Source organism: Notamacropus eugenii, chromosome 4 (genome assembly GCF_028372415.1).
Source record: "Notamacropus eugenii isolate mMacEug1 chromosome 4, mMacEug1.pri_v2, whole genome shotgun sequence".
NCBI classification, from domain to species: Eukaryota; Metazoa; Chordata; class Mammalia; order Diprotodontia; family Macropodidae; genus Notamacropus; species Notamacropus eugenii.
In genome coordinates, this window is record NC_092875.1 from 201,564,097 (window position 1) to 201,591,321 (window position 27,225).

At 40.3% G+C, this 27,225-nt stretch overlaps 1 long non-coding RNA gene across 1 annotated transcript in view; it reads right to left on the reverse strand.

The window, feature by feature from the left end:
- Positions 1-537: 537 nt before the first annotated feature.
- LOC140500941 (uncharacterized) overlaps positions 538-27,225 on the reverse strand; it is a 29,615-nt gene continuing 2,927 nt past the window's right edge. The window contains exons 2-6 of the long non-coding RNA XR_011965978.1: positions 24,030-24,120; positions 23,294-23,399; positions 8,253-8,299; positions 2,820-2,902; positions 538-816 (exon numbers count right to left, since the gene is read on the reverse strand). This is a non-coding gene — a long non-coding RNA (uncharacterized lncRNA). The remainder of the gene's footprint in view (positions 817-2,819; positions 2,903-8,252; positions 8,300-23,293; positions 23,400-24,029; positions 24,121-27,225) is intronic.

Genomic DNA, 27,225 nt, shown 5'->3' on the forward strand with positions numbered 1-27,225 from the left:
CTTTATGCCCTATATCTAATCAACTGCCAACTTGGTCTGATTCAACCTCCACAACATCTTTTGTAGATCTGATTCCTTCTCACCTACGTAGCCACCACCCAGATTCAGGCCCTCATCACATCTCACCTGGTCCCCTAATTGGTCTTCCTGTCTTGTAATTCTCTCCACTCTCCACACAGATGCTAAATGGATAGTCTCAAAGCACAGGTCCTACTATATCACGCTCAAGAGGCATCTTGCCTCCTTTCGACTGCTTGAATCAGATACAAGCTCTTCTGTTTGGTTTTTAAGACCCTTCATAATCTGGTCGTAACCTAAATTTCTAGGTTGGTTTCATATTCTTTCCTCCTCATGTTCTCTATATTCTAAGCAAACTGAACTACTTGCTGTTCTATATATATATACATTCCATCCTCCATTTCCTTTAAAAAAAGAAGATATTTACACATTCCACTTCTACAACTTTGCACAGGCTAATCCTATACATGGAATTCTATCTTTCTTGAATTCTACCTCCTGGAATCTCTAGCTCTCATTGAGGCTCCAGTCAAGTCCCATTTTCTATTCAACATCTCTTCTGATTATCCCCACTATATGTTTTCCCCCTGTAGAATATAAACTCCTTATTGAGCAAGAATTTTTTTCTTTATATTTCAATGTCGGTGGTTAAGAACCCTGTTGAATCAAAATTACAGCTCTATTTTTTCCCATTCCACCTAACTTGCTGTTGTGAAAATTCATATATTCTTTCAACCTTGTAGATGAAGATTCATTTATGTGTTTTCTTATTCTCCATTCTTCTTTCTCCAGCATTTACTATAAAAAGGACAGAATGGTATGGAAAAAGAAAAGAATAAGAACTTAGGTAGGGAAATCTTCCTTTTCTGTGAGCACATACGCTAGTATCAGACAAGCTGAATTTGAGACTATCATTCATTTGGAGAAGATACAAGCTCAAAGATTCAAATGCAACTAGTATTGAAATTTTTGTCAACCAAGATTATACTTTAGGATTTTGGGGCATTTTAAGGACTTGAAATTAATCAATCTACTCTCAGAAAACAATCTTTAGATTATTTACTGTAATATAAAACTTTTTTTTTCCCCTCTCACTTATCTCCAAAAGTGAAAAGAGGAGTGGAGAGAGCTCTGGCCCTGCAGTAAGGAACACCTGAGTTCAAATCCAACTGTATGACTCTGGACCAGTCACCAAAGCCTTGCTTGTTACCGTTTCCTCAGCTGTGAGTAACAGCACCTACCTCCCAGGGTTGTTGTGAAGAACAAACGAGATAATATTTATAAAGTACTCAGTGTAATGTCTAGCATCTAGTAAGGGTTTAATAAATGCTTATTCCCTTTCTTCAAATTCACTTAACATGAATAAAAATGCCTAGCACCATCTTGAACATGGTTAGGTAAATGTTGAGTGAATAAATGAATCACCACATAAGAATCAGCCATTGTAATATCCTACTGTTGAGGTTTAAGTTGGCACTAATAATTATATTTTCTTCTCTGATTCAATTCAGGTTAGCAAACATTTATTGAGCACATATTATGAAATGGTCACTATATAAGGAGCAGGGGATAGCAAAAGTTAGGATAAAATCACACTCTGTGACCTACTAGGGAGGGGGAAAGGGCATAAAAATGCTTATAAATAAATAAAATTTTACATTGCTTCTTATATTCATTAAGTAACTCTTTAAAATGTATTTAATAGTTCTTCCTTTCTACATTTATGAATGCTTTAGAGTCTAAGATGTGATAAATTTTTATAAAGGAATTGGTAATGCTGAAAAATAAGTATATTCTTCCATATTTCCATTCAATATTCACCACAGGTCTATTGAATCTAGTACACAGAATCCATCTATTAAAGGACTATTATATGGAAAACACTCTTCTGAATGCTGGAGATACAAGACAAAAATTAAACAATTCCCACCCTCAAGGAGTAGAGAGGAGGGGGCAATAGAACTTGTGTACAAATAAGAAAAAACAAAGTGCATAAAATGTAATACAACACAATTTAAAGAACAACTGTGGGATAAGGGTGGGGATAAGGAAAGATCCTGTGCAAGTGGCTGCAATTGAAATATGTTTCAAAGGAAGTAGAAATTCTGGGAGACAGAAAGTGAGGAGGGAGCATATTCCAAACATGGGAGATCTTCAGTGCCAAGGCACAATGCTGGAAGATGAAATGCCATGCATGAGCATCAGCTAACTGGTTTGGCTAGGACAAAAATTAATAAATTAATATGTACTTCATGTTTGAACAGGACTATTGAGGATGAGATTTTTGTGGATAAATTCCCTCTGAAAATGGGATCTATATTTTTAACATGAAGTACAGTGGACATCATTGTACCACTCATCTGAATATAGTCTACCCTAAATGTTTGTCCCAAACATTTTTGAAAGAATGCATACGTATCATGCCATCTCTTTTTTACCACAGTTATTATCATTCTTTCCTATTTCAAATTTCCTTGTATTTACATATCCCTGAATATTAATAAATGCTTGTTAACTGACTGATCCCCCAAACAGAATGAATGTAATTATGCTCCTTAAGGGGAGGAATTGTTTCATTTTTATCTTTGTATTACTAGAGCCTATCACAGTATCTGTAGCATAATAGTTAAAAAATGCTTTTTGAATTGAATTGAGTCTAGATGTGTTAAAAAAAAAAATCCTCCAACTGCAATTGAATTGAGGTTCTTAAAATGCAAGCTTGATTTGGTTAGGGTAAGGGGTATGTGTGGCCTATATTCAGTTCAGTTGATAAAAGGTTAACTCATAACTATTGCTCTCACCCACTTAATGTCATCAAAACAGCTTTCCAATCCAAGGCTCAAGTCTAGAGACTTCAGACTAGACAGAAGGTACAGTCTTCTTTCTAAAAGAGCAATAAATATCTTCATATGAAAAATATCCGGCATATTTTGGCAAATTCCAACTGAATGAAAAATAAAATGTTGAAAAAAAAGGAGATTGAAAAAGAAAAAGGTAGACAGGATGGTTCAGCTAAGCTCAAGATGCCTTGCAGAATACATTCTGAATTTCTCCCTGGGATCTGTATAGTAGTCCTCTCAATTACAACCTCTCCCAGCCCTGACGCCCAGGGATTACTTAAGAAGTGTCTTTTTGATGTTTAGGACTAAGGTGACATTGCCCCTGTGGCATCAAGGGTGGGAGCTGTCTTCATTTAGATGGGGTTGATGAGTGAGAGGATCCAGCTGAGCTTGTTCTAGCAGAGCAAAAAAAAAAAAAAAAGCCACTTGCAATTTTCGAGTTTTTCTTATTAAGTTAAACTGGGTTTTCCCCTCCTCTTTCTCCTCACTCCCTTCTATTTGTTTATTTACTGAAGATGACCATATCCTCCCCCTTGCCCAGCCAGGAGGCAGCAGGCTGAGGTGTGGGACATCCTAACTTCACCCATTCCAAACTTATGAATAGTAGGTCTCTAACATCAGGTGTTTCCCGAGGATTTGTGGGTGGAGTGGTTTATGGCAGAGTCTAAGTGACAGAAATAAACTGAGGAGTTCTTTCAGCTGCTCTGACTAAAACTAACTGCCACATGTCATTCAGAAAGAATATTAGTTTAGGAGTCCAGAGACCTTGGTTTTAGTTCTTCCACTTGCTTATTACAGGACTGAGTCACTTACATCACCACTCTGCCTCAGTTTCTTCATCTGTCATGTAAAGTGGGTGGAGGGGCAGGTAGGTGGTGCAGTGGATAGAGCACCAGTGCAGGAATCCGGAGGACCTGAGTTCAAATCTCACCTCAGACACTTGACACTCACTAGCTGTGTAACCTTGGACAAGTCACTTAACCCCAACTGCCTCATCCTGGGTCATCTCCAATCATCCTGATGAATATCTGGTCACTGGATTCAGATGGCTCTGGAGGAGAAATGAGGCTGGTGACATGCACAGCCCTCTCTCATTCAAAACAAAGTCAAGTGTAAGTCATGTCATTGTTTCTCTGATGGCATGGTCTTCTTCAGCAATGAAGGACGAACATGTATGTGCAAAGTGGGTGGACTAGATGAGCGCTGAAGTCTCTTCCTATTCTCAAACTCTGTGACTCGTTCAGTCATTTTTCAGTTGTGTCTGAATCTTTGTGACCCCATTTGGGGTTTGCTTGGCAGAGATGCTAGAGGGGTTTGCCATTTCCCTGCTCCTTTTACAGATGAGGAAACTGAGGAAAACATGATTAAGTGACTTTCGTGGGGTCACACAGCTAGTAAGTGTCTGAGGCTGGATTTGAACTCAGAAAGATGAGTCTTCCTTGACTTCAGGCCTGGCACTCTATCCACTATGCCACCTAGTTGCTCGTAACCTGGATTGACTCAGGTTATTGTGATTAGCTGATTGAGTTGTGACTGAGTGTGCTGGAAACACTGAGGAAGCACATCTCCTTAGGTCATAACTCAAGGAGATCTCAAGGACTGCATGAACACCAAGTCCCCCACTTCCACCTTCACCCTACCCCGGCTCCCAGGAGGAGTCAGGCTCTGGAGAAGAAAGTCTCAAACTTGTGTTTTAACTTGGCATCCAAGAGGTAACTGGCTTCATTGAGTCAACACCAGTTAGAAGTAGCATGCAATATAAAAGGCAGGCCTCCTGATTAGGTCTGTTCCTGTTTAAGTGACTCTAGGTGAAACCATCAGCCTCAGTGCAGTCGCCAGCTCCCCTCAAGTCTCTGAGCCATCCACGTGCAAACATGCAACACCTCCCCATCCTCCCCACACTTCCAAATAAAATACACTTTTTATTTCTTTTTTTCCTGTAAACCAGAGTTTCTATTGAAATATCCTATTGGAAAGGAATATTTTTTTCAATTAAATTCCCTGTGTTAAATTCTATTTTGCAGTGCTTACAGGAGGCCTCCCATAAACACCAGAATCCAATCCTAGGAGGAGAGGGGAGGGAAGCACAAAATTCAATTTGTGAGGTTAACGATTTATTTTTTAAAGTGTAAGTTTTGCTTTGCTCCTTCTCTTGCCCCACAAGATAGACTTGTTTTGTTCCCAGCTTTTTTCGGAGGCACAACAAGGACTTTATATGTATCATTCTATTAGGCATCCTCATGGAATTTTTCACCTTCCAACTGCTTTACAAACATTAGCTAATCAATGAATCCTTGCAACACCCCCTGGGAAGGAGGTAATATCATCCCCATTTACTTGATGGGGAAGCTGAGGCAGGAGGTTAAGTGCCTTGCTCCAGGCCACAGAGCAAGTCAGTTTTAGAGTCAGGAAGTCATTATCACCATTAAACTGACAATTTATTCAGTTACTGCTTAATGCTCTCAATTAAGTTTCTTTTAATAAAGAACATTTACTAGGGAAAAGGATGGAGGCTAAAAGCAGTTAAGGCTATTCACAATTCTAGCTTTCAAATCAAACTGAAAACAGGTCAGTGCACCCAACATCTCCTTCCTCCCATTCTTCTATTGGGGGAAAAAAACAACAAAAAACTTTTAGGTTGTTCCCAGACAACAAGTAGTATTGCTGAAATTGCTGTGAGCTCAAAGGGCGTTGTGGGTAATGACATGTAAAGCAGCACGGAAATTATGTTGCTTTTAAAATATTTTCCTTCTTTTGGGGGTCAAGAAATCCTTCCCTTTATTTGCTGCCATAACTTCAGAGATAAATATGGTTTTAGCCCATTTTTCATAGGCATGGATTGGATCCTGATGTTGACCACGCTATCATGAAGATACCTTTAAAGAGGGGTTTCATTGACCCCTTCAGCAGTCTGGTGGAGCCTTGGAACCCCTTCTCCAAACAATGTTTTTAAACTCATAAAATAAAAGACAGAAGATTGCAAAGTAAACCAATTGTACTGAAATATAGTTATCAAAAAATTAAAAGTTTCAGCTTCATTGACCTCCTATAATCTATCCATTGACTCCTGAGAGGGACTTTGTATCCCAGGATAAACAGATCTGCTTTAAGGAAGCACTTAGATTTCAAAAGAATCTTTATAAGAATATTCATTCAGACTCCTATTTATGAACAAGGTGTGTTATGTTCCAATAGCTTGTGAGTCAGTGGTTTGAAACTTAGAATGGATTTCCCCATAGAAACAAGGCTAAGAACTGGTGCTTAGTTTCCCATGCCAACCCATAAAAGCCTGTTAAATCCTTGGTGTATTAAATGAAATTACAGTATGGTATTGGTCTGAAGTATGAGAACAGAGGCCCATGGAATACAGGAAAAGAAAGGAGAAGGAGGAAAAGGAGGAGGAGAAGAAAGAGGAATAAGAATAGCATTTTCTTTTTTTTTCCCTGGGCACAGGATAGACCTAGAGAAATATTTTTAAATAGGTCATTTGTCTTTAATATTCTCCCATCTCCTAGTATCTTTCTTTCCAGACCCTCAATTGCCAAAAGCCATCCATTCCTCTCTGTAGCAGCTGATCCTCCAAGACTCCTCCCACCCATTCTGAAAAAATGTTTTTCACCTTTCAAAATTGCTCTTCTCTGTTTCTAACTTTGACTGAGTGTATCCTGGTGTTAGGGGCAAAGTAATTTAATCTAATTCTTATTGAGTGTGAATGATCTACATCTCCTCCACTAAACCAGTGATATTTGAATTTTTAAGACAAAATGGTTCATAATCCAAATTAATCTCTAAATGGTGAAATTTCAAATTGTAAAAAAAAAAAATCTGAGAAATTCAGGTAGTGTAGGGGAAGATACCCAGAAGAGTCACTATGAAGATGTGCTAGCTCTACCTGGGAAATCTGTCCCCACAGAGGCAGTTTCTATAAGGTTTCCTTCATTTTTGTTGATTTTTCTCCTTTCCTTAATTCTAAATCCTTAGAATTGAAGCTATCCAAGATTATTTTTACATAAATCCCCATGGAAACTTAGAAAGCGATAACAGTTATTGTAGAGATAGACAATGATAGACATTTGGACATATAGATTTAGGGTATTTTCACAATAGAGATTATGTAAATTACTGAATGAGAGGTAGAGAATGGAGTTGTGATTTCATTGATATAGGAAACATAATAATGAGGAAATTCCATAGGTCTGTACGTTATCTGGCATTTATAGTCTTGGAGCTGTCTAGAGCAATGAGAAACTTGATGATTTGCTCAGAGGTGACAGCCTGGGTTTGAACCCATATGTTTTTAGCTCCAAGGTCAGCTCTCTATCTACTTCACTAGAGCTGCCACAATATGCGAATTATAGATTCAAAAGTCTGTGGCATGAATCTCCTCTTTGATATATCAGCACTATAGCCTCTGCATGAATGCCTCCAGTGTCAGCGAAATTACTCTGTATGGAGTTCATTCCATTTGGGGGCAATATAATTAATAATTTAATAATAAATAAATACTAACTGTACTAGTAGAGATATTTTCCCCCCTTATTTTGAACTGAAATCTGTAATTTCCACTAGTTGATCATGTTTCTTCATTCTGGGAACAAGGAAAACAAGCTTGATTCCTTTTTTCCTGGGGCAACTTTAAATTTTTTAAAAAAAGAACACTAATTTCTCTACTCCCTTGGTTTTCTTTCCAGGCTAAATAGCTCCAATTTCTTTAATTATTGACTCATGTAACATAGTTATATAATTCCTTACCATCTTTGTTGCCTTTTGGCATCCAAAATTGAACACAATAGCTCAGATATGGTTTAACCTGGGCAGAATACTATGCAATTTCAACCTCCTTTATTCTACTCTGCTGTTACATATACTAAGACCGTATTAGCTTTTTGGCAACCATTTCATTGCTGACTCATATTAAGTTTGTAATTCATTAAAATCTCAAGTCTTTTCCACATAAACTTTTGTCTAGTCGTACCTCATCCATTCTATACTTCGGTAGTTAATTTTTTTTATCCATATAGGATTTTATATTTATCCTTCCTAAATTTCACCTCATTAAATTTGGTCCATTGTTCTAGCTTGTTGAGACCATTTTATAATATCCCAACTCTGTTGGCCAGCATTGAGCTCTCTTTCTCTCCAATCTGCATGTCATCCCAAAGTTTGACAAATTATCAATGAAATTGTTGACTAGAACAGGACCAAGAATAGAGCCCTGAAACAATACACCAGGGACTTCTAGATTAACATGCACCAATGTTCTCTGGAGATAAGTTAATTAGTTCTGAATCAGTGTAACTACTGACACCCTGGTACACCCTCTCTGCACCTTTCTGCTCAAGATATTTGGAGAAACTTTCAAATGCTTTACTGAAATCCATTATATGTACTTACTAAAATGGCAAATTATGAAATCTTCCTGGTGTTCCAGTTCAGTAACCCTGTCAAAAAAGGAAATAAAGGCTAGTCTGATATGACTTGTCTTTAGTAAACCTATACTGGCTTGTAGTGATCACCACTTCCCTTCCAAAGTGCCCTCAGACCATCTATTTAATAATATATTCTAGAATTTTATAGCAATCAACATCAATTTTACTTACAATCTTATTTTTATTTTCATAATTCTTTCTTTTTTGGAATACTGAGAACTTTCCATTTCCCAAGTTTCTTACTCTTATATAGTAATATCAGTATTAGCCCCATTCTGGAGCAATGGATAGCCTCCTAGATTTTATGATCTCCAAAAACTCATCATTCTGCAAGATGAAATAAACTCTGAAACTCATAATTCCTTAGTTACCCATACCTTTGGGGCCTCTCCCTCCTTCTGTTTGGAGAGGGCAGAGAGTGGACATTGGATAGCTCCTTCCAGAATCTCCACCATTTAAGGAGGGCACCCAGATCATTGCTTTTCTGTTCAGCTATTCTGCACTACATAAACTCCAGAAATTCATCATCCTGCAAGATGGAATCAGCTATGTAACTCATACCTTCTCAGATCATTTCCTACTCTAGGCTATAGGACTTCATCATGTCCCCATACAGATACCCTCTCCCTCTCCCTTTATTGTCTATTAACTATTACCAGGCTTGTGAAATATGAATCATGAAATGTCAAACATGCACCCAGGGCTCTGTACAATTATTCTTAAATATACCCCTCCTGCAGTCTCAGGGCCAGTTCACCTTTGGTTTTGAAATTTAGAGCAATAAACCAGTGTTAAATGACTGAATATGGGGAAAAAAAACTAGACAGAATATCTTCAATCTATGGCAAGAAGGAACCCTAAGTTTCTGTCCCAGAAAAGTCAATCAGGGATGATCTGCTGCCCTCCAACTCTAAAAGAATTTTATAGGACTAATGAAAACTAAGACCTACCCTTGGCCCTATGCTGTTCAGTATTTTTATCATGTTCATCAAATCAAAGAGGGCATAAAACTGAGTGGAGTAATTGCCATTTTGGATAACAACATCCCAATAGACAGACACCTCAGTATGATGGAAAAATAATCCAAATCCAATTTGGGTTTAAAAGATCAATTGCACAAATATAAAATAGAAGAGGCAATCTGAAAAAAAAGACAACCCAGTAGTTTCAATGGGCTTTACAGAATATAAATCAAAAGTGTGACCATAGTTAAAAAACAAAAACAAAAATTAGCATTGCCTTAGGTCGCATTCAGAGAAATGTAATGATCAGAATGAGGAAAGGATGGTGCTGCTGTACTCTGTCCTGATAATATCACATCTGGAGGGTTGTGTTCAGTCTGGAACACCACACTTTGGGAATGATATTGACAAACATTCCAAGAAGGGTAACCAGAATGATGAGGGGACTAAGGAACTCTATATGAGGATTAGTTGAAAAACTGGGGATATTAAATCATGAAAAGACTTGGGGGAACATGCAGACATGGTAACTACTTTCAAGCTGTCATCGGGAAAGTATGAAGAGGTATCATATGGAAGAGAGAACAGACTTGTATACTTGATCCCAGAAAACAAAACTAAAAGCAATGGATGACAGTTTCAGAGAAGCAGATTTCAGAGTAATACAAGAGAAAACTTCCTAATAAGTACAGTTCTCCAACAGTGGAATAGGCTGTGTTGAAAGTAGCAATTTTCCCATTTGAGGAGATTTTCAAGTAGTGTCTAGGCAGCTAGGTTGTTCAGTGGATAGAGTGCCAGGTCTGTAGTCAAGAAGACTCAATTTCCTGAGTTTAAATCTGGCTTAAGATACTTATTAGCTGTGTGACCCTGGGTAAGTCACTTCACTCAGTTTGCCTCAGTTCCCTATCTGTAAAATAAGCTGGAGAAGGAAATAGCAAACCACGGTAGTATCTTTGCCAAGAAAACTCCAAATGTGGTCACAAAGAGTCAGACACAATTGAAAATGACTGAACAACTGGGCTGTTGTCCAGTGCTTTTAAATCAAGAGAGGCAACTGAAGGATTTGCCTCAATCATAAAGATGAAGACCAGATTCCTTCTGGTTTGGGGGTCTAAGGTGGTGAAGGCCTTTCTTTTCTGCTCTTGGTTAGTGTATATGAACCAATGCTAGTGTTAATGACATGCCTTGGGACTGTCCGAGAGAGAGGCCCCTAAATTCTTTCTGGGAGATGGAAATTAGGTGCTGAGAGGGTCCTATAGATATCCTGACAGGCTACTCCAAGCCTTGCAAGGAAGCATAGCATTCCTATTAAAACCCTGAATTTGGCACCTGAAGACAAGTGGGCTTAAAGGTCCACTGTCTTAGCCTTATAGTCCTAGGCAAGCCACTTACTCATTCCATATCCCAGTTTCCTTATTTGTAAATTGAGGAAAATAACATCTATATAATCTCCCTCACAAGACATGTGAAAGCACTCTTAAAACTAAGTATAAATTTAATGTAAGTCATTATTATTTTGTAATCTCCCATTAAGTTCTTTGGAAACTCCTCATGATTTCCTAGGGGCAGTGGGGAGTAGCGGGAGAGAAAGTATTGTGTCTGCCCTTCATGTGAGAGGTGTTCTTTTTGCCTATGCTAAAAATGAGGTGCCTTTTGAATACGCTTTTCTTTTATTCTAATAGTTCAGGGTTTGGGGTTTTTTTTTTATTTTAATGTGTGTCTGGTACTGCCTACTCCACTCCCCAGTAGGCTGGCTGCATCCCTGCAGATGTGGCAGCCACTCCCAGTTTTAAGTCACAGACTCCAAGTGCCCCAGATCCCCCATCCTGGTGGCCAGGATTACTGAATTAGCCAACTTGGCATAGACAACCTTCTGCTGGATTTCTCTGCACTGCTGAGAAGTATCAAAACCCAATTCTTCCAGCCTTCCTGGGCAGCATCTCTTACTTGGCCTTAAATGTTATCAGCGTTTGCTGGAGAGTGTACTGATTCACATATTTTGCTTTTTCAATCATTGGTTCTCTCGAACACAAATTAAATGTTGCTGCTCAAGTTACCAGAGCCTTTTTTTGCCATGGGCAGCAGGACAGCATTGAGATCAGCCTTCCCTAATGCTGCCTCTATAGCCCTGGGAGCTTTAAGCCAAGGAAGGAGATTCTAGAGGCTCTCCTCTTTCTCCCTTCCCTCCCCCACCAACTGGACAAGTGAGCCAGGTATTAGAAATGAATGGAAAGGACTTTAAAAGCATTCCAGGAATTTCCTGTGTTGTGAAGCTGCCCCAGGCCCCATGTAGAGAATACAGAGAGAGACATCCACCATGTGCTTGCTTGGGTGCCACTGATATGGTATTCATTGTGTGCAAGTACATAGTGAGTGCCTAGAATTTGGTAAGGCCAGTCAGCAGCCTTGTTAGGTGTATTAGAAATATACTAGTTAATTCTTTATTATTCCTTGTTATACGGAATTGGGGAGTCAGGGGATGGGGGAAAGATACAGTCAATTTAGGGGATGTAAAAACAAAAGGCATCAATTCAATTTCTTTTTAATAAATAAAAAGAAAGAGAACTATGAACAGTTCCCTCGATTCCAAAACAGACTGGCAGGAGATCACAGAGTTCCATGAACTAGAGGTAAAAGGTTTCTTTTAATAACTTTCTGACTTTTAGAAGGTGTGCTTTGCCTTCTGTCTGTTGTAAGACTCCTGTGTGCACTAGGGACAGAAAAAAAAGAGGGGAAGGAGACAAGCATTGTGAGACAAAAGAGAGAAAGAGATGGGAAAAAGAGAAGGCTTAGGAAAGAGAGAGAGAGAAGAGTGAGAAAGAGAAATTAGGCAGAGTATTATTGATACTGTTTTGGCTTCTTTGGTTAAGTAGGCCAGAGAAGTGAGTGGGAATCGTCTGATTGAACTAAATAGGGGTGGCAGTGGGGCGGCAACCCTAACCACACTGTAGCCAGTGGGGTAATCCAATAGACCAAGCAGCCAACTGATGGGTTCTGTTCTACTTGGGAGGCTGTGGCTGAGTTTCTAGACCTTTTGGTTAAGTCCGGAAATGCCCATGTGATTGCGACAAGGGCCCAGATCTGTCTCCGGGAGCAAACACCCCAGCCTGGGCAGCAAAAACCTGGGACACAGACTGCATTGCTGAGTACTCTATGAAAATGGAGATGCGAAGGAGAGAACATCAAGGGGGAGAGGTGCCTCGGTTTCTGGGGTGGGGTCGAAGGTGAAGGGAGGGGATGGGGAATGGGGAATGGAGCTATTTCTAACAAGCTTGGGCTTAGAAAGTGTGTGTGCCCGACAATTATTCATGTTGTTCTATTACTATGATTAATGTGCATTTGCATGGACGTTCAGATTGGTCACAGTGCTCTTCAGGCATTTTTATTAGCTTATGTGTTGAAGCTCGTTGAAAGGAGGCACAGGGGATGGGGCCATGCACAGGCTAGGACAGCTTCTCATCCAAGAGCCCCTCATTAAGCTACCTGTGCCCAAACAACGGGCTCCAGTGCCAGACTGTGATGCAGGCAGCAAAGCTGTTGTTGCTTAGATCTTGGCAGTATGCCCTGAGCGAGTCTGAGCTCATTGAAACTAGGCTTGGGTTCCCGATACAGAGTTGAGTTGGCTGGGTCAAATTCAAACCCACCCAAAGTCACAAACTAGTCTAGTCTTCCCTTTTTCTAATCTTTTCTGTCCACTCCTTTGGCCATAAGAATCTGCTGGGATATTGATGTGGTGGGATATACATGAGATATAAGTGTCTGTATATAGGGTTTGTGGATGATGCCACCTCCGCATAAATCTTAAAGGGTAGGGCTAGATTGTGTACAAAGCTGAGCTTCTTGGAAGCAGCGAAATGTTAAATCACCCCCTTCTCACCTCCTAACCCCGCTTTTGTCCTTGGGATGTTTCTTTAGGCTGATTCTGCAAGGTTAGCTCTATAGGGACCGATTATTTTTCCTAGGCAATTTGCCTAGCTGCCATCAGCTAGATGGTAGTGCCTTTGGGTATAGTTGTAAGGACCACCTGGCTAGGCTTTCCCAGGTGTGAATAACTAAGGGGGAGCAGGGATTTAGCACACAATCTAGTCCCTTGTGCTTTTCTTAATATGAAAGTAATCCCAGCTACTAAGTATAAAAGAAAACACACCATCCAGTATAAGAAATAAAGAAATACAACCACTTTAGTTCAATATGGCATCTTTTTCCGAATTAAACTCCAAATGCTGTCACTCACCAGCTAATCTTCTATTGGTCCTCTCCCAGATCTGAGTAGCAAATATCCTTCAGTTTAACCTCTTTTAGGGATAGTGAGTTTTTCAGGTCACATATACCAGGACAACTAAGTGGCAGAGTGGATAGAGTGCTGGGCCTGGAGTCAGGAAAACCTGAGTTCAAATCTACCCTTGGACACTTATTAGCTGTGTGATCTTGGGCAAGTCACTTAGCTCTGTTGGCCTCAGTTTTCTCATCTGTAAAATGAGCTGGAGAATGAAATGACAAACCAATCCATTATCTTTGCCGAGAAAACTCTAAATGGGATCACAGAGAGTGAGACACGCTGAACAACAACTATATACTATTTCAAAGCTACATTTTAGTGTTTGGAAGCAGTCTTACAATGAAATACTTGCAGAGAGCGTTCACCTCTAAATTTGCACCAGAAAGGAGTTCATGCAACTCCTCCACACTCTTAGTTCTGGAGAACTATACATGTCTGTTCCCTTTCTACCTGAAAGAAGACTGGCTTTCTGCTAATCTGAGGCAAGGCTCTAGGTCTCTTCCTAACCCACACCAAGGTTTCTGAATCTTTCCCATTCGAGATCAGAAACAGAAAAGAGGGAAAGTCTAAATTTTGTCACTTTCCCTGGATGTAAGTACTTTAATTATCTCTTTACAATAAGAAAAAACTATCCTCTTTTCTTGGCTATGTTTTTCCCTGGTCTTTTCTATACTTCTAGCACGGAGAGAGTTGGATGGGGATAGGGATCCAATCAGTGACTTCAATGGTACTCAGAGAAGAGGAAATTCCCTTTATCAGTGCAGTTCAACACCTTCTTTACAATTTATAGTTTTATAGAATTGCTTGGGGGCATTGAAAGGTTAAGTGACTGGCCTCAATCCATTTTTCCCTTACCTCCTTTCCATTCTGCCTACCCTTTTCCCCCTGTTAAAATTCTACCCATCATTCTGGGTGCATTAAAAGCCACTTTCTCCATAAAACCTTTCCTTCAATTGTAAGAGAGCTATATCTCCTTCAAACTCTCTCTCTCTCTCTTTCACTCTCACTCTCACTCTTTCTCTCCCCCTCTCCTGCACTTATGATCTGTTTTGTATTATGATTATTTTTGTACGTGTCTTATTGCCTTACCAGATGGTAGCTTGTTGAGGGCACAGACTGTGTTTTATTTAGCACTGGGTCCCCTTAAAGTGCCAAAGTCAGTGCCTTGTCCATATGAAGCACTCAACAAATATTTGTTGATTTGGAAAAAATGGTGATTTTTTTTTAAAATAAAGACTACTAAAAGTAGTTCAGAATTAACTGTGAAACTGAATCCGTCCTCATTTCTAGGTAGGGTATAGATGGGATGTAGGCTCCTGGTGATTCTGTCTGTATCTTTTCTTCACTTGCATGGTTGGGGTCTTTCAAGTACAGATCTTACTACATTTCATGCCCTCACAGGAGCAGAGCCAGATTTCTGTGTGTTCTGGGTTCTGCAGAATGAGGAAGATGCCCTGGGGAACTATCTCAGCTCTAGGAGCTGGCAAACAGAAAAGTTCTGGTGCATTCAGGGCCTCATTGTAGGTGGAGCTGTTGCTTTGTCCTGAATCTTGTAATAGAAATGCTCTTATCCACCCGTTAGAAGATTGCCCCAAAGGGCAGCTACTCCCAGGAAGTGCTGGCTTTCTGCCCTGTATGCTGAAGCAGCATTGCCTTAGCAGCCCAAGGTGGGGAAAAAAGGGGAAGTAGCTCAGATTCCAAAGGAAATACAAATCCTGCCAATCCCCAGGGAAGCTGAGTGTAAGGGGGCTTGGTGTGGGATGCCCTGTTAATACCCCTGTTGAAATCCATGCAACCACAAACTACTGAGATAATGTCAACAAAGATAGACTATTTGCAGAGTCAGCAGAAGCTGGGATACAAGGCTAGCCTAATATGTTTTGTCACTCTCAGAGAGGCTACTTTTGGCCAAAAACAATGAGCCCTTTCTCCTGAAATGGAACCATCTGGGTGACTAGAGATATCCAAAGATGGCATCAGAGAAAGAAGGAAGATGACCTTGCAGTTCTTGGAAGTCAGCATGATGATATGGGGCAGCCCCCAAACAGAAGCCTCTCCTGGTCAGACAAAGCCTCCATCACTGCTTCTCTTCATGAATTAGTGTTTCCACTGCCTCGGGTATCATAAAGGTGGTGTTGGTTAAAATATCCTCCAAAGGTTACACCCAAGGATTCCCAATCATTAGAACAACTCTTCTAGGCTTTATTGATACCTCCCTCTGTACACTGTCCACTGAAGTCTGGTACAAATATCCATTCAAGTGCACAAGTATCTTTCTGACAGTGTGTGGGAATCTTCAGATACTGCTTATATTCAAAGTCCACAGGACTTATAATAAATTAATAATATATAATAGAAATTAAATTAAATAAACAATAAGTACTATAAATTAAACAATTATAATATATATTATAAATTAATAATATCATAATAAGATAATATAAACATAATAATTCCCCCAGAGGGAACCTGGTATAGGGAAAGGAATTAGCATTTATATAGTTCCTATTATTTGCCAGGTACCATGCTTCCTAAGTGCTTTATAGTATTTTCATCTGATCCTTACAACAACCCCTACGAGATAGATGCTATTATTACCCTCATTTTATATTTGAGAAAACTGAGGCAAACAGAGGTTAGGTGAATTGCCTTAGGGTCCCACAGTGTGTGGGGCTAGATTTGATTTTAGCTCTCCCTGACTCTAGACCCATTAAACCACCTAACTGCTGCCTCATATAGTTCATAGAGAGTTGACCTTGAAACTAGGAAGAGATCTATTCAAGTTCTGATATCTACTAGCTGTGCAAGTTTTAGCATTCTAAGACTTTAAGGAATATTTCTGGAGGGAATTTCCTCATCTGCAAATTTCTTATATTAATGAACTCACAGATCTTTAGTCTCTATCCTTATCACAAGAGTGAAGCATTAGGTAGATTCTCTTCATTTCTTGCCATCTTCATATTTTTTTCTCTCTGCTTCACTAGGTCCCTGTCCCTGGCTTAGCTTTCTTATCTTCTTGGGCTTTCTGTCCTATGGCCTTGCATCCAAATCATTAGAGCTACTTGAATCACCATCTTAACTGACAGCCAATCCTCCTTTTTCCCAGTTCTAGGCTCTTAGAGTCTTAAAACCAGAAGGCTTCCAATCAACAATCTGCATGTTTTTCCAATTCCTAGCTCTCGCCTTCCATTTTTCTTCTCTTTTTATATGTCCCATTTTTTTTACAATTAAACTTGCTCCAGTGAGTGGCTAGTTCTCTGAGCCATTTTTGGTGGGTGATCTTCTCAGCCCTAGATAGTAGCCCCTAGAAGATTTTGATAGTTCCTTGAACAGCAAGAAAATCAAATCAATCAATAATTAAAGAAATCAATTCAGATTATTCACTGGAAGGTCAAATACTGAAGTTTAAATATTTTGGCCATCTAATCAGAAGATAGGATTGGTTAGAAAAGACCCTGATGTTGGAAAGGTTTGAAGGCAAAAGGAGAAAGGAATGGTAAAGGACGAGGTGGATAGATAGTGTCACAGAAGCAACAAACATGAGCTTGGACAGACTTTGGAAGATAGTGGAGGACAGAAGGGCCTGGTGTGTTCATGGCATCATGAAGAACTAGACTTAACTAAACAACAACAAAAATATAAATATTTTGAAAATATGATGCTCAAAGTAACCTGCCAGAATATTTATCATCTTATGACTTTGCTGACTCAGAACATTGAGGTTTGTGGTGCAGATAACCAATGTTTTAGTTCCAAATAAACTGGCCTGCTTGCTGCTCCCTGAAAACATTTCATCACCCATCTTTTGCCTTTTCTCAATCTGTCTCTCATACATTCCCTTTTCCCCCTCTTAGAATACTTAGCTTTCTTGAAGGCTTAACTTAAATGCTGCCTCCTAAATGAGACCGTTCCTAATCTCCCCAGTTGTACTGGTTCTCCTCCCATATTTTTCTGCATTAACATTGTACATATTTTATATTTCTTTTTTTTTGTTTTTTTTTTTTTAATTTTACGTGTTTATTTATTTATTTTTAGTTTTCAACATTCATTTCCACAAAATTTGGAGTTCCAAATTTTCTCCCCATCTCTCCCCTCCCCCACCCTGTAATGCCATGCATTCTGATTACTCCTTCCCTCAATATGCCCTCCGTTTTATCACATCCCTCCCTTCCCTTATCCCCATCTTCTCTCTTTTCTTGTAGGGCAAAATAGATTTCTATACCCCATTAACTGTATTTCTTATTTCCCATTTGTATACAAAAATGTTTCTCAACATTCATTCCTAATACTTTGAATTCTAACTTCGCTCCCTTCCTCCCTCCCCACCCATCCCCACTGAGAAGGCAAGCAATTCAATATAGGCTATATATGTGTAGTTTTGCAAAAGACTTCCATAATACTAATGTTATATAAGACTAACTATATTTCCCTCCATCCTATTCTGCTCCCCATTTATACTATTCTCTCTTTTGACCTTGTCCCTCCCCATAAATGTTTGCTTCTAATTTTCCCTTCTCTCATTTGCCCTCCCTTCTATCATCCCCCTCACCCTATTTGTCTCCTTCTCCCCTGCTTTCCTGTAGTGTAATATAAATTTTCATACCAAATTGAGTTAGCACATTATTCTCTCCTTAAGTCAAATGTGAAGAGAGTAAGCTTCACTTTTCCCTCTCACCTCCTCCTTTTTCTCCTTCTTTGAATAAGCTTATTCTTGCCTCTTTTATGAGAGATAATTTGCATCATTCCATTTCTCCCTTTCTCCTCCCAATATATTCCTCTCTCACCCCTTAATTTTATTTTTTTTAGATATCATCCCTTCTTATTCAACTCACCCTGTGTTCCCTCTATATGTGTATGTGTGTGTGTGTGTGTATATGTGTGTGTGTGTGTGTGTGTGTGTGTGTGTGTATAATCCCTCCAACTACCCAATCACTGGGAAAAGTCTTAAGAGTTACAAATATTATCTTTCCATGTAGGAATGTAAACAGTTCAAATTTAGTAAGTCCCTTATGATTTTTCTTTCCTGTTTACCTTTTCATGCTTCTCTTGATTCTTGTGTTTGAAAGTCAAATTGTCTTTTCAGGTCTGGTCTTTTCATCAATAATGCTTGAAAGTTCTCTATATCATTGAATGACCACTTTTTGCCCTGAAGTATTATATTCAGTTTTGCTGAGTATGTGATTCTTGGTTTTAATCCTAGTTCTTTTGACTTCTGGAATATCATATTCCAAGCCTTTCAATCCCTTAATGTAGAAGCTGCTAGATCTTGTGTTATCTTGAATATATTTCCACAATATTTGTATTGTTTCATTCTTTCTGCTTGCAATATTATCTCCTTGACTTGGGAACTCTGGAATTTGGGCTACAATCTCCACGGGAGTTTCTCTTTTTGGGATCTCTTTCAGGAGGTGATTAGTGGATTCTTTCAATATTTACTTTGCGCTCTGGTTTTAGAACATCAAGGCAGTTTTCCTTGATAGTTTCATAAAAGATGATGTCTAGGCTCTTTGATCATGGTTTTCCAGTAGTCCCATAATTTTTAAATTGTCTCTCCTGGATCTGTTTTTCAGGTCAGTTGTTTTTCCAACAAGATATTTCACATTATTTTCTATTTTTTCATTCTTTTGGTTTTGTTTTGTAATTTTTTGGTTTCTCATAAAATCATTAGCTTCCATCTGCTCTGTTCTAATTTTGAAAGAACTATTTTCTTCAGTGAGCTTTTGAACCTTCTTTTCCATTTGACTAATTCTGCTCTTTAAAGTATTCTTCTTCTTGTTGGCTTTTTGGGCCTCTTTTGCCATTTGAGTTAGTCTATTTTTTAAGATGTTAATTTCTTCAGCATTTTTAGGGGTCTTCTTTAGCAAGCTGTTGACTTGCTTTTCATGGTTTTCTTGCATTGCTCTCATTTCTCTTCCCAATTTTTCCTCCACCTCTCTTACTTGATTTTCAAAACCCTTTCTGAGCTCTTCCATGGCCTGAGACCACTGTATATTTGTTTTGGAGGCTTTGCGCACAGAATCCTTGACTTTTAGGTCTTCTTCTGAAAACCTGAATTGCTCCTCCTCAACTGAAAGGATGGAAGAAAATACCTGCTCACCAAGAAAGTATCCTTCTATTGTCATTCTTTTTCCCTTTATTGGGCATTTTCCCAGCCAGATAATTTATTTTTGAGTTCTTTGTCAGGGCACAGCTCAGGGCTGAGATTTATATCAGCTGTTCAATTCCCCCGGGGGCTTTAGATGGAGGTCTCCCATGCCTGCCATTCAGGGCTGGGATTAAGATCAGGGACTCAACTCCCCCAGGGACTCTAAGCAGAGGTCTCCAAAACAGGAAGCTGCCACTGCAGTAGCTGCTGGGGGACCAGACCCTGCTCCCCTCTCCTGAGTGACAGAGCCCTCCCACTGACCTTTGAAGCTGTCTGTGGCATTTGTGGGTTGCGCAATCTGGGAACTGCTACCGCAGGTAGCTCCCTGAAGTCTGTTCAGGGTCCTCTCCCTGCCATGTCGGGCTGCTCTCCACAGTTCCTGGGCTGCGTGCCTATTTTATATTTCTTTAACTGTGTATATGTCATTCTACCCCTCCCCCACAATAGAATATAAGCTCTTTGAGAGCAGGACATTTTTGGTATCATCTTTGTATACCCAATATTTAACATATTTTAGATGATTAATGAATCTTGTTTGTTAGATGATTGAATGATTGACTGCATGTTTTTCTTTCCAGATACAGTAGGAAGCCCCAAGTTATACCCAGTTATGAAGCAGGTATTAGTATACTTCCAAGAAGAAGAAAATAATAGATTCATAGAAGTTTTATTGTTGTTGTTTGGTTGTATCTGACTTTGTTGAGGTTTTTACTGGAATGGTTTGCCATCTCTTTCTCCTTCCTCTTACAGATGAAGAAACTGAGGCAAACAGGGCTAAGAGACTTGGTCAGAATCACACAAGTGTCTAAGGCCAAATTTGAAGTTAAAAAGAACAATCTTCCAACTGTTCCACCCAGCTGCTCCATTGTACAAGTCTACAAGATGCCTTTGCCTTTTGAAAGCTGTTGTGCCCACTAAGTATCCTTGTATTAGAATTAGAACATGTGTTCAAAGATTCAACAATTTCCCTATTTACTCTGCCCTTAGTCTACATTTGGAATAATTTGTTCAAGTATGGCTATCACAATTTAGAAACAACTTCAACAAATTGGAATAGGTTCAGAGGAAGATGGTCAGGATGTAATGGGACTGGCAACTGATCAGAGGATGATCAATTGACGAGATTGAATTGAGAAAGTTTAACCTGGAAGAGACAAATTTAGGGGGTCATGATAGCTATCTTCAAATATATGAAGGACTGTCATGAGGGAGACTTGTTCTTCTCCACTCCAGAGGAAAGAACTAGAACAATAGATGGAAGGTGTGAGGCAGATTTCAGCTTGAAATAAGTGTAAGTGTAATGAGTTGCTCTGGTTCTTTGTCCCAGAGCTACATTGTCTCCCAGGATTGGGGGAGGGGGCATACCTTGAGCTACTGGGGTGTCTTTTAGCTACTGCTATCCCTTTAAATGCCCACAGCTATGTTTCTCCTGTTGCTAGGGAACCAGTCACTTGGGATCCAGTTCCATTTAATCACTTAACATCACTGGGCTTTTATAAAGAGTTATTTACCCTAAGGATACAACAAAAACAAAGTATATTCCCCCCCAATTCCTCCAGGGCATATTATCCCCTATACCACCTTGGCCTCTAGGGGAGTAGGGTCATAACTTGGCTCATTTCCAGTATAGCATTGGTCCCATCAAGTTCATGTCCAAAGGTAACATGACAGCTGAATGAGTCTTTCTGCTGGACTGGGTTCCCAAAGAGTATTCTAAAATATCTTTCTCCATGCTCCTTGGAGGATCAACGCAGCACTAGCTACCTAGATTTCAATTCCTGGATTCCTGTGGTCCACCCTCCTCACAAAGGTCTGGTAACCTAGATTAGAAAAAAATGAATGAAAAAACCAACAATTTTGGGGGGCCATATAGATTTGCAGGGGATAAAGCCCTAATACACTTCCTCTTACCATGTCCCTTAAGAGACACCATGATTAAAAAAGTCAACAAGTACCCCTGTGTTGAAATCAAACAAAGGGGGGATGGAGAGAGAAAAAAGAAAAAGAAAGGAAGAAAAAGAAAGGAAGGAAGAAAGGAAGGGAAGAAGGAAAGGAAGGAGGGGAGGAAAGGAAGAAAGAAAGGAAGGGAGGAAAGGAAGGGGAGGAAGGAAAGGAAGGGAGACAAGAAGAAAAGGAAGACAGAAAGAAAGAAAGAAGGAAAGAAGGAGGGAGGAGAGGAAAGGAAGGAAGGAGAGAAGGAGAAGAAGGAAAGAGGGAGGAAAGGAAAGGAAGGAAAGAGAAGAGGAATAAAGGAAGGAAGGAAAGGAGGAAAGAAAGAACAAAAGAAGGGAAAGAAGAAAGGAAGGAAGGAAGGAAGGAAGGAAAGAAGGAAGGAAGGAAGGAAGGAAGGAAGGAAGGAAGGAAGGAAGGAAGGAAGGAAGGAGACTGTGACCTTTTGAAGAAAGTGCAATTCCAGCTATACAGACAATTGAAAAAGACTTCCCAATCATGTTATTAACCAAACAGAACCAGTTATGAAAAGCCTACACTTATTTCACAGTCTCTCCAATGTATTTCCTTTATAGGTCACCACAATTCTCCTGGTAGCAAGCTCCCTGTTATCCTCCACATGAAGGGGTTACATTAGTCAAGCAAGCTGATGCAACTTGACTTGGTGGGAGTCTTCAGACTAAGCTTCCTAAAAATCTGAACAGTCCAAAAATATAAGAACAACCTTTATCCCTAAATATATTCCAGAGGAGGTAGGACAAGCACTCATTTGGGACAGTCTACAAGAGATTCATATTTCAGGAATGGTCGGACTAGATGAATAGGCTGGCATTTTCCAAGGCCAATATTTCATTGTTGTAGAATTTAATTGTGGCATTCCCACCCTCACGTCTCAAGCCCAAGTTAACCTTCTGAAGTGCTTTGTTCACAGTTCTATATCACCGTGTGTGTGGTCCCTTCCTTCCTTCCTCCTGCATCACCCATGAGCAAGAACCTGATAGCCTCCAGTTCTAGACCTGGGAGGGTGGGGTGAGAGGGAGAGATAGACTTAGGGAGAGCGGAGGGAGAAGTATAGGCACGGTCAGCCCTTTGAGGACTAAGCCTAAACTGCTGGCTTGTCTGGCTCAATTCACCTACCACTCCAATGGTGCCTGATTCTGACTGCTTTTGCAGGCCCCATTAGGAGCTCTCAGTTACCAGCCTAGGAAGCCCAACTTGGCACATGCTAGGGGGCTCTGGGCTCCTCATGACTCCTGGCTTTCTGCTTAAGTGCCATGGCTTGCTGTCAGCTTCCTTTCCTTCAAAAGAACTGAACCTCTTTTCAGATATCTGGGTCCTTTGATATCAGATCTGCACCAACATGAAAGCTGTCTGACATTTTGGATGATTTTTTTCTCTCTCCCTTTCAAGTGCACAACTTATTTACATTGATCCTCCATGTTAGATTAGCTATATCCCTCTCCTCCCTACTTGTGTCCCCTGCCTCCATTTCAAAAGTTCCCAATGTGCCCCATTTGGCTGCCACGTGCAGCTGGCGAAGAGGCCTGCCGGGATGCGCCTCACCCACCAGGGAGTACTTCTGGGCCTGTGGCTTGCCAAGTGAGTCTGCCAACTGGAGGTGTTGTTGGCGCCCGAGCCACCCCTACCAGGCTTCCAGCTAACAAAAATACCTGGGGCTTGTAGTAATCTCCTTTCTTTCCTCTTGTCAGTAGGCCAAGGCTGAGGGAGGTGGCTTTGTTTGGGCGGCCTGTCTCGCTGAGTCCTATGCGAATACAGCTGTGGAATAAGGCAGAATTGCAGGTTTGGATTTCTCACCGTCTTCTCCTCCGTTTCAATTTGTATGACTGAATGGATTGCAGCTGCTTCAAAGAGATACCCTATTACTTTATTCACCCTTCTGGAGCAGGGGAGAGGGTGTTAGCCAGCACAGCTGGAGTATATTAAGTCCTCACCTTATTGAGGCTTGGCATATCCGAGCAGTGCATATCCATCTATAGATGTCAATTTATGGAGCCCTGCAAAATTCAGCCTCTTTGTGGGCAAGAAAAAAAAACCGAGCCACAATTAGGACACAAAAATTCCCACTTTGTGGCCTGGACCATCAAGTTACAATACAAACCAAATACATAAGAAAAATCACCTTTTGTGTGGGGAGGTTTTTATGTAAAAAACACCTCAAAGCACATGCTCAGCACATATGCATATTCAAGATGGGAATGTTGGCCAATTGTCTTCCCTTTTCCTCTAGTCAAGGATTTTTTTTTTTTTAGGTTTTTTACCTCCATGGCTTTTACTCTGGTTTCCTTACAATCCATTTTCTGTACTCAGATTGTTCACATGCAAACAATACCATCCCAGTTTGGAGCTCCACCCAAAGGGATACCTGACCAATCTGAATTCACTTACTGTAAAATTAATGAGTTGCTTCTCTGGGATAAAGAGTCTTTTGCCCTGGTAGTATCTCCTCTGATGAAACAGTTCTTTTGTCCCATCCATACTAGAGAAAGAGGCATGGAGTGAAATTAAATGGAAAAACTTAAAGCATTTAAATTAAATATAACCAAAAGCCCTCAGGCCTATTGAGTTTACCAAAATTTGCTCTTCTGGATACAATAAAAATTGGTTCTATTGTTTGATGACATTTTTCATTTATCATTATCTAGGGATCAGGGGGACTGGGATGCATGTGGAGGCATTCATTCTTCAACCTCAAAAATCTGCACTAAAAGTAACTAGATTTATGACTATATGAACTCTCTCTCTCTCTCTCTCTCTCTCTCTCTCTCTCTCTCTCTCTCTCTCTCTCTCTCTCTCCCCTTATAATTTTTCTTTGTTTAAGCTCCATGGCTGATGAAAGAAAAAAATGACGACAGCAATTCAAAATGAAATCTCCTGGCAGGAAACTCAGCCTCACCAAGTATTTCTCTGCAGGGCTCCACCCAGGGATTCCATCCCTAACTGGGGTTTTTAGTGGTCACTCCTTTAATTCTTATCTACCCTACTGAAGTGATCAACCTAGGCTAGAGAGAGTCTGGGAAAAGTTAGGTTTGGGAGAATGCCCCAGCTGCAATGGAAATGCTACACAAACCGTAATGAGAGATGTGTAAGAGGTGACTCCTTAAACAAATGCTTAACAAATTTGCAGGCAGAGCAGAAGAGTCAAAAGCATAGAAGCCTCCACAGTTCTGCCATCCTTTCTGCATATATATATATATATATATATATATATATATATATATATATATATATATATATATATATATATATATAGTGTATAAATATATATTGTGTATATATACATGTGCGTATATGTATGTATATGCACATACATACCCACATATATGTATACATATTGGAATCCTCTTCTGGCTTCATAGGATCATAGATTTAGACCTAGAAAATATGTTAGAAGCCATCAAGTCAGTTTCCTCATTTTACAGATGAGGTAACTGCGGTAGGGAGAGATATGCTTAGGGTCACCCAGTAAGATTCTAAGGTGAGACTTCAGATTTTTCTGACTCCTACTTCAGGGCCTTATCCCTTATACCATGCCTCAAAATTCCTGGCCTCCATCATGTATTTCATTTACAAAGAACTCCATGTGCATATTATCGCCCCCTTTGATGTTAGTCAAGTTCATCATACTATTTTTTCTAGAGATAGCACTCAGGAATCTCTCTCTACTTCCTGGAGCTGTATTCAGACAATTAGGCAACCTGATATCTCTGAGTCTTGAATTAGGTCCCAAAGAGTTTTGAGGTCTCTTAGTCACAATTTCCCACATTGCTTCACCAACTGAGTCACCGAAGCAAACTTGGGTAGTTTCTGAGTTGCCATACCTTATCACCTTGGGGAAAAGGAACTCTCCCACAGAGATTTGTTCACCAGAGGGTTGGTCATGAGGAAATAGACCAAGACATTTAAGTGACTTGTCTCACAGATAGTTACAAACAGTGGCAGGATTGAACCTTGGCTCCAAGGCCAGTATTTTTCCTGACATATCATCCTACCTTGGAATCAAGAAAACCTGGATTCAAGGCCTGTCTGTAACCCACACTAGCCATGTGCCTATGGGCAAATAACAATTCCCTCAGGTTAGGAGTTGCCAAGCATTGTGGGAACACTGATGAAATCACAGGTCATAGAGCTATAGAATGAACATGATCCTCCAAGTGAATATTTACCATTTCAAAATAATTCTTTATGAAAATATATTTTGCATGACTGCACATGAATAACTTATCAAATTGCTTACTATCATGGGGAAAGGGGAAAGAGGAAGGAAGAAGAGAATTTGGAACTCAAAATTTTAAAAAACCAATGGTAAAAAATGCTTTTCTGTGTAATTGAGGAAAAAATATTAAATAAATGAAAATAATTGTTCTTTTATTCAACAGATTTTACTTTCTCATAAAGTCCTTAGCCTCCATCTGTGCCATTCTAATTTTGAAAGAACTATTTTCTTCAGTGAGCTTTTGAATCTCCTTTTCCATTTGGCTAATTCTGCTTTTGAAAGCATTCTTCTCCTCATTGGCTTTTTGAACCTCTTTTGCCAATTGAGTTAGGCTAGTTTTCAAGGTGTTATTTTCTTCAACATTTTTTTGGGTCTCCTTTAGCAGGGAGCTGATTTGCTGTTCATGCTTTGACTTCATGTCTCTCATTTCTCTTCCCAGCTTTTCCTCCACCTCTCTAACTTGATTTTCAAAATTCTTTTTGAGCTCTTCCATGGCCTGAGCCCATTGAGTGGGCTGAGACACAGAAGCCTTGATTTCTGTGTCTTTGCCTGATGGTAAGCATTGTTCTTCCTCATCAGAAAGGAAGGGAGGAAATGCCTGTTCACCAAGAAAGTAACCTTCTATAGTCTTATTTCTTTTCCCTTTTCTGGGCATTTTCCCAGCCAGTGACTTGACCTCTGAATATTTTCCTCACACCCACCTCACCTCCTGATCCTCCCAGCCAGTGTTTGGGGTCTGAGATTCAAATGCTACTTCCAGCCTCAGGGCTTTGGGCGGGGGCAGGGCTGCTATTCAGTGTGAGATTAAATTCAGATGCTCAGGTGAGGGCAGGGCTGCCTCTCAGGCTCAGTTCCCTCAGGGAGTTTATGCACAGACCTTCAACAATGGATCCAGGCTCCTGCCTGCTTGGGGAGCCCTGGTCTGCCACTGCCCCTCAGCTTCTGTCTCCCGAGGGGGCCCAAGCCATGGGGGCACCCCACTCCCCCCTCGACCCGCCAAAGGGACTCTCTCACCGACCCCCGTCACCTGTGGGTGGAGGTACTTGTGCGGCCGCTGGAGATCCCGTCCCTGAAGCCCGCTCGGATCTGTTCCTCTCGGTGCCGCGGCCACGGCAGGGCTGTACTCAGCTCTCAGTCCCGGAGCCCAGTCCGCAGCACGAAGGACCTTTTACGAGAGGTTTGCAGGTCTCTCCGGAACAGAAATCTCCCTCGCTCCAATGTTCTGTGGCCTCTGGGTGCAGAATTCGCCGTGAGTTACTTCTTTGTAGTAGTTCTATGGGTTGTGGGTTCGGAGCTATGTGTATGTGCGTCTTTCTACTACGCCATCTTGGCTCCGCCCCCTATTCAACAGATTTTAAACATTTCTTT